Source organism: Homarus americanus, unplaced genomic scaffold (genome assembly GCF_018991925.1).
Source record: "Homarus americanus isolate GMGI-L3 unplaced genomic scaffold, GMGI_Hamer_2.0 scaffold34345, whole genome shotgun sequence".
Taxonomy (NCBI): domain Eukaryota; kingdom Metazoa; phylum Arthropoda; class Malacostraca; order Decapoda; family Nephropidae; genus Homarus; species Homarus americanus.
The window spans coordinates 194,171-201,117 of NW_024736072.1; positions in this window are offsets into that span (position 1 = coordinate 194,171).

The following is a 6,947-nucleotide window of genomic DNA, read 5'->3' on the forward strand; positions in this document are numbered from 1 at the left end:
TCACCGAGATTTTTTCACGTTTTTCCACTATTCTGTTAACCAGTTTTTGTAACCCCTCTCCACCATCCCTGATAAGAGCTGTTTCATCTGCATGGCGGGTTTTTTTTAAACAATAAGCGAGATTTTATTCGAAATAAAACATAATATAAAGGATAAATAGAGTTAATAAATATAGGTGATAAATATTCATCATAAATATGGTCGATAAATATACAATAATTAGTATATATAACTGGTAAATATTTAATAGTCATAAATATAGGTGATGAATACATATGATAAATATAGATGATAAATATAAACAGCGGCAAAGGTAAAAAGTATTTATAAATAAAACGTTATTGTTAATGTATTTCACATTATAAAAATTTATTACCTTCAAATATATTTGATTAATGTTAAAAGTCAGAAGGTTGTGTGTGTACGTATGTGTGTGTGTACACACGTGTGAGTATGTACGTGTGTACTTACGTATGTATGTGTGTACATGCGTGTGTACATACGTGTGTGTGTGTGCGTGCACGGGCTGATCTACACCCGCCATTATACTCATTATCGCCTAATTTTAGCGATATAAAAATTTCCTGTACAATACTTGAGGCCCGCAGGTAGCGCTCACTTCCGCCCCTCACACACAACATAATAAGATCAAATTAGTTCGCACGTTTTAAAGAGACAGACAGACGTAGACGAGCCCATTACCCCCCCCCCCTCTTCGCTATAATATAAAACACTAAACAACATTTATTAATAACTTTAAATGCCATCAGTATTAATTATCTACAGTCGTTGTGATCTCATCTTGAATTCCTCTACCAACTTTTATTTCACTAAAAGTCTAATTTTATTTTTAACACAATCCTCTCTCTCTTATTGGTGTGTAAGTGTAGTCATGAGTGTGTGTGTAAGTGTAGTCATGAGTGTGTGTGTAAGTGTAGTCATGAGTGTGTGTGTAAGTGTAGTCATGAGTGTGTGTGTGTAAGTGTAGTCATGGGTGTGTGTGTAAGTGTAGTCATGAGTGTGTGTGTAAGTGTAGTCATGAGTGTGTGTGTAAGTGTAGTCATGAGTGTGTGTGTGTAAGTGTAGTCATGGGTGTGTGTGTAAGTGTAGTCATGAGTGTGTGTGTGTAAGTGTAGTCATGGGTGTGTGTGTAAGTGTAGTCATGAGTGTGTGTGTAAGTGTAGTCATGGGTGTGTGTGTAAGTGTAGTCATGAGTGTGTGTGTGTAAGTGTAGTCATGAGTGTGTGTGTGTAAGTGTAGTCATGGGTGTGTGTGTAAGTGTCGTCATGGTGTGTACAGTATAACACTCCACTCACTATACGGGTGTCTCCTTATGGTGTTACCTGTAGAAACCATGAGTGGTATATACAGGTGTCTAATTAACGACAACAAGTCCCTTTACGTACTACCCCCAGGTGAATCAATTGGCTTTATTGTGGATTAACACCTGATTTACCTTTGATCCTCCCCTACCTAAACACATGAGGAGGGGAAGGAGGTAAAGGGTAAGAGGAAGAGGAGGGGGAAGAGGAGGTGAAGAAGAGGAGTAATTGGGGAAGAAGAGGGGTAAGTGAGGAAGAAAAGGGTAGGGGGAAGAGGTGGGGAGGAAGAACAGGTGAGAGAAGAGGAAGAGGAGAGGGAAGGAGAAAAAGGTGGGGAAAGAGGAAGGGGAAGAGAAGGAGGAAGAGGGAGAGATATAGAGACTTAAAAAAAAAGGTTCATATGCTTTATCAATGACGATAACACTTCAAAATAACCAAAGATTATCATGTTAATAAAAATAATAATAATAATAATAATAATAATAATAATAATAATAATAATAATAATAATAATAATAATAATAATAATAATAATAATAATAATTCTTTACAAACATTTCACTAAAAAAAATGCCGATAACCGGACTGAGATTATCAAAATTATCCAGATAATTCAGATCCGTTAATTACAGGAATAATTCATTGTTTTTGATGAGGTGAAGTTAAACTTTAGTTCACCTTAGTCATATCACACACTAAGTTCATTAACTCACAGGTAGATTTTATAGTTTTTTTTTACCTGTTAATATCAAGGGCGTCCAGGTGTACTATCCAGAATGTCAGTGAAAGTTAAGGAAATGTTATAATTTCTTAGCTATATAATGTTTTACTGTTTTAGTTTTTTTTATGTACACCTGTTTACGTTTCTGACCTGTATACTATGTTTGACTTTCTTGTTTCAGTTGATTACTTTTATATGTTTCAGTTGATTTACATGTGTTTCACTTTTTTCCTATCTGTTTCGCGATCCACCTCGACATCTGTTTCACGTCCTGACGAAGGGGAGTAAACCAGGTCTCCTTCGTTATTAGTGACAAGATTCACCATCCTTTTGCTGTGTTGACGTCGGCATCAACAACTATCCGATATGGTATTTGCCATAAGAGAGATGCCATCCGCCCTCCTTTGGACTTCCTCCAATTACAACCTAACAACAAGACCTTCCAATTTCCTGCAACAAAGTCTACACGTCTGATCTTTCCTGATGGAACAATTTTACAGGGAGGGAAAACACTTGTCTCAATATATTTGATGACCTTAAATGGTTGGTTGTGTCTTGTTGGGTGTTGTGAGCCGTGTGAGAGTGGCAACTTAAACCTCACTGACATCCTTCGGCATATGGAATCCACAAAGGGTGTAGGTCAATGCCTTAGGTACGCCAAGTGACTCCACAGAAGTGAAAATGTTGTACCCAATAGCGTGACTGTGGTTGAAGGGGTGTCGATCCCTTCTTGAGACGGCAGCTGTGTTAGTAGTCGCTTCTCGTGGAGGTTTGTCATCCCGGTGATGCTGAGCAAAAACACTCGCCTCTCCCAGATTCAAAGCGAAGATGAAACTTGCTGGGGCTGGTTCCAACATCCACCGAGACAGTATTAATGCCACGAGAGAGAGAGAGAAAAACCCCAGCACGTCTGTCACTGTCTGGTGTCACGCGTGTGTTTGATGTGGAGTATTATGTTAATATCTTCTTGCTCGCTGGATGACAGTAAATAATGGATCTCATAAACTAGTAACCTGACCCAACCTAACCTAACCTAACCTTCCTCTATGGACACCGTTCACCTAGTTATGACACAGACACAATCTATGGGTTCTGGAACTACAAGGTTTATAGACAGAAGACAAAACACCGTATTAAGTGAGGCTTCATCATCTTGCATAGGTACAGCTCCAACAATTCATTCACTCAGCAGACTCAGGTGTTAACATAGTTCCTTACCTTGGTCTAGCACAACACTGGTGGTGCTTGGTTGTTTCTTCCCAGGTAGGACTTAAGAACACCTACACCCTCGTCCTGGAAATAAAGGAGATAAATAAGAATACATTACAAACAAAGGCAAACAAATATAACACTACATTCTTATTAACATTCTACGTCTCCATAACCCAAGGCTAAAAACAAGTGTTGGTAGACGACATCAATGCTGGCCTCACTGACGACCACACCAACGACCACACCGACAATCACACCAACGACCACACCGACAACCACACCGACAACCACACCAACGACCACACCAACGACCACACCGACAATCAGACCGACGACCACACCAACGACCACACCGACAATCACACCAACGACCACACCGACAACCACACCGACAACCACACCAACGACCACACCAACGACCACACCGACAATCAGACCGACAACCACACCAACGACCACACCGACAACCACACCAACGACCACACCAACGCCCACAACAACGACCACACCAACGACCACAACACCAAGTACGCTTCAGAAGACCTCCTCCTACAGGTACCGGGAACATAAACGTACACCTTAGCTCACGGCCAGAACCTGAATACCAATGTCCACGTCGCCATTGTACTTCGTCATCATCTTCGTCATCGTCATCATCGTCATCAAAAACAATATCAAGTTATCATTATAAATTATTATATCTATCTTTAGACATACAGGTGATCTTTGTCGTCTACTGAAAACGCTCGTCATGATAATTAAAAAAAAAGGTAATTACATTTTTTTTATTGTTTAGTAATATATATGTTAAAAACTACTTCACATTTCACAGTTAACGTGACCACACACACTACCTGCCACACTCTCTCTCTCTTACCTGAGCCCTGATTTGAGTCTTAGTGGACCTAACCTAACCGAACCTCGCTAACAACACCTCACCAACAACACCTCACCAACAACACCTCACCAACAACACCTCACCAACAACACCTCACCAACAACACCTCACTAACTAGCAACACCTCACCAACAACACCTCACCAACAACACCTCACCAACAACACCTCGCCAACAACACCTCACCAACAACACCTCACTAACAACACCTCACCAACAACACCTCACTAACAACACCTCACCAGCAACACCTCCCTGTAACACCTCACCAACAACACCTCACCAACAACACCTCCTGTAACACCTCACCAACAACACCTTACCAACAACACCTCACCAACAACACCTCGCTAACAACAACACCTCACCAACAACACCTCACCAACAACACCTCACCAACAACACCTCACCAACAACACCTCACCAACAACACCTCACCAACAACACCTCACCAACAACACCTCACCAACAACACCTCACCAACAACACCTCACCAACAACACCTCACTCACACGTCACCCAGACAATTGTAACTCAAATCACCCAAAAACATCGAAATTACACAGTACCAGTAAGCTTATTCAGACCATATTTGTCAACTAGTCGCTGAGTCCAAATATCGAACGTAACTTGTACTTTTTTTTCTCCTTTTTGTCATTGTAGTTCTTTTGAGTTTTATTGACCTCTTTTATCACTTATTTCTTCTTTTTAAATCTTCCCACGGACTACCCCCCTCCCCCCACTCCCCCCACTCCCCTCTCCTCTTAAAATATTGAACTGTTGTGTATTATGTTAATGATGGTGTGTTGAGGATACATCTTTTTTGGGGGGTAGGGGGGAAGAGGTAGAGAGGTGAGAGTGGTGGAAAGGTGATATTGACCCAGGAGGTATATAGTTCACACCTCATACTTTACCTGTTGTAATTGTCACCACTTACCGCTGACACCACCACACTGCCACCACACAGCCACTGAACCCGCCGCCGCCACTACCACCACCACCACTGACATCGCCACCGTCCCAACCATCACAATGAGAACACGTTTATGTCACCTAAACAATCTATCCTTCACACCTTACACCTCTCCCACCACGTTCACACACACACACACACACACACACACACACCACACCACACCACACCCACCCACACGCACACCCACACAACCCATTACCATGCAACTTCACACCTCACCCCACCGCCCATGTTGACTAGCCTTCACAGCTGTAATTTTCCCTCATGCTCCATACACTGATGACTTTACAACTACTGGGCAGAGGATTACCGCCACGCCCTCAACACCGCCACGCCCTCAACACCGTCACGCCCTCAACACCGCCACGCCCTCAACACGCCACGCGCCCTCAACACCGCCACGCCCTCAACACCGTCACGCCCTCAACACCGCCACGCCCTCACCCCCACAATAGCCTCACTCATGATCGATGTATTTTATAGTGGGTGTACGTCTGTCTCCTCATGTGAACTGAAACGTATGAATGGGGTTTAAACGTGTTATATTTTATTAACCTATCGTCCATCGCGTGTTATGCTGTGTTAACTACTACCTCACACCCACTCACCCACCCACCCACCCACCCAACAAACCCACCCACTCTTGCCCAAGCGCTTAATAAAATAATAATAATAAAAATACACTAAATCCTCTCGCTATAAATACGTCCACCGTCTTATTAAATGCTCAAGTCTGTGACCTCCTACTCGAGTGACCGGGTCAAGGAGAAGGTCATTGAGGCACGGAGTTGGGTCAAAGGTTATCGCTGTCCCCGGAAGTCAACCCTGAGAGAGAGTCTGTGTATATGTGTGTGTGTATATATATATGTGTATGTGTGTGTGTGTGTGTGTGTGTGTGTGTGTGTGTGTGTGTGACCTTCTACTCATAGGTTACAGTAATTCTCTTGAGTGATAAATTCTCTTCCTTTGTTATTTGAGAAATTTAAAGGTGAAGTTAGGTTAGGTTAGGTTTTTTAATATATAAGAAATTTTATTTTTTATAAGGTGTCATAATATTTAGATTGAAAGCCGAGTTTGTTTGTGAAAAGCATAACCCACCATTGGTACTTTCCTAATATAACAACAACAACAACAATAATAATAATAACAGCAACAACAACAACAATAATAACAATAATTATAATAACACCCAAAACCAAAATAACAAAATAACAAAATAAATAAATAAAAAATCCCACACGTGAAATAATAAATGTTGTCACGATATGTCTGGTCTAACAACATTTCCCTCAGTCATAAATAATGAAACATGAAGCGTGTACAGGTAGTGGCAGAGAAACACTAGTACCTCATCACACGCTACCTGTCATATGTCAAGTATATTTGTCACGTAGTCATACACCTGTCATATGTCAAGTAAATTTGTCACGTAGTCATACACCTGTCATATGTTAAGGTATATCTGTCACGTAGTCATACACCTGTCATATGTTAAGGTATATCTGTCACGTAGTCATACACCTGTCTTATGTTAGGTATATCTGTCACGTAGTCATACATCTGTCATATGTTAATTATATTTGTCACGTAGTCATACACCTGTCATATGTTAAGTTATATCTCTCACACACAGTCACACACCTGTCATAAATCAAGGTACAGCTCACGCCACGTATAAGCCACACAGTCTGGCGGCCTTGAAATTCTTAACAGCCAACTTCCCTGGCTCCATCCCCCCCCCACCTCCAGTAACACACAAACCAGGTACTTAATCAGTGGTCAGCCAAGGTGTAAAGTCAACGCTTACCCCGGACCACGT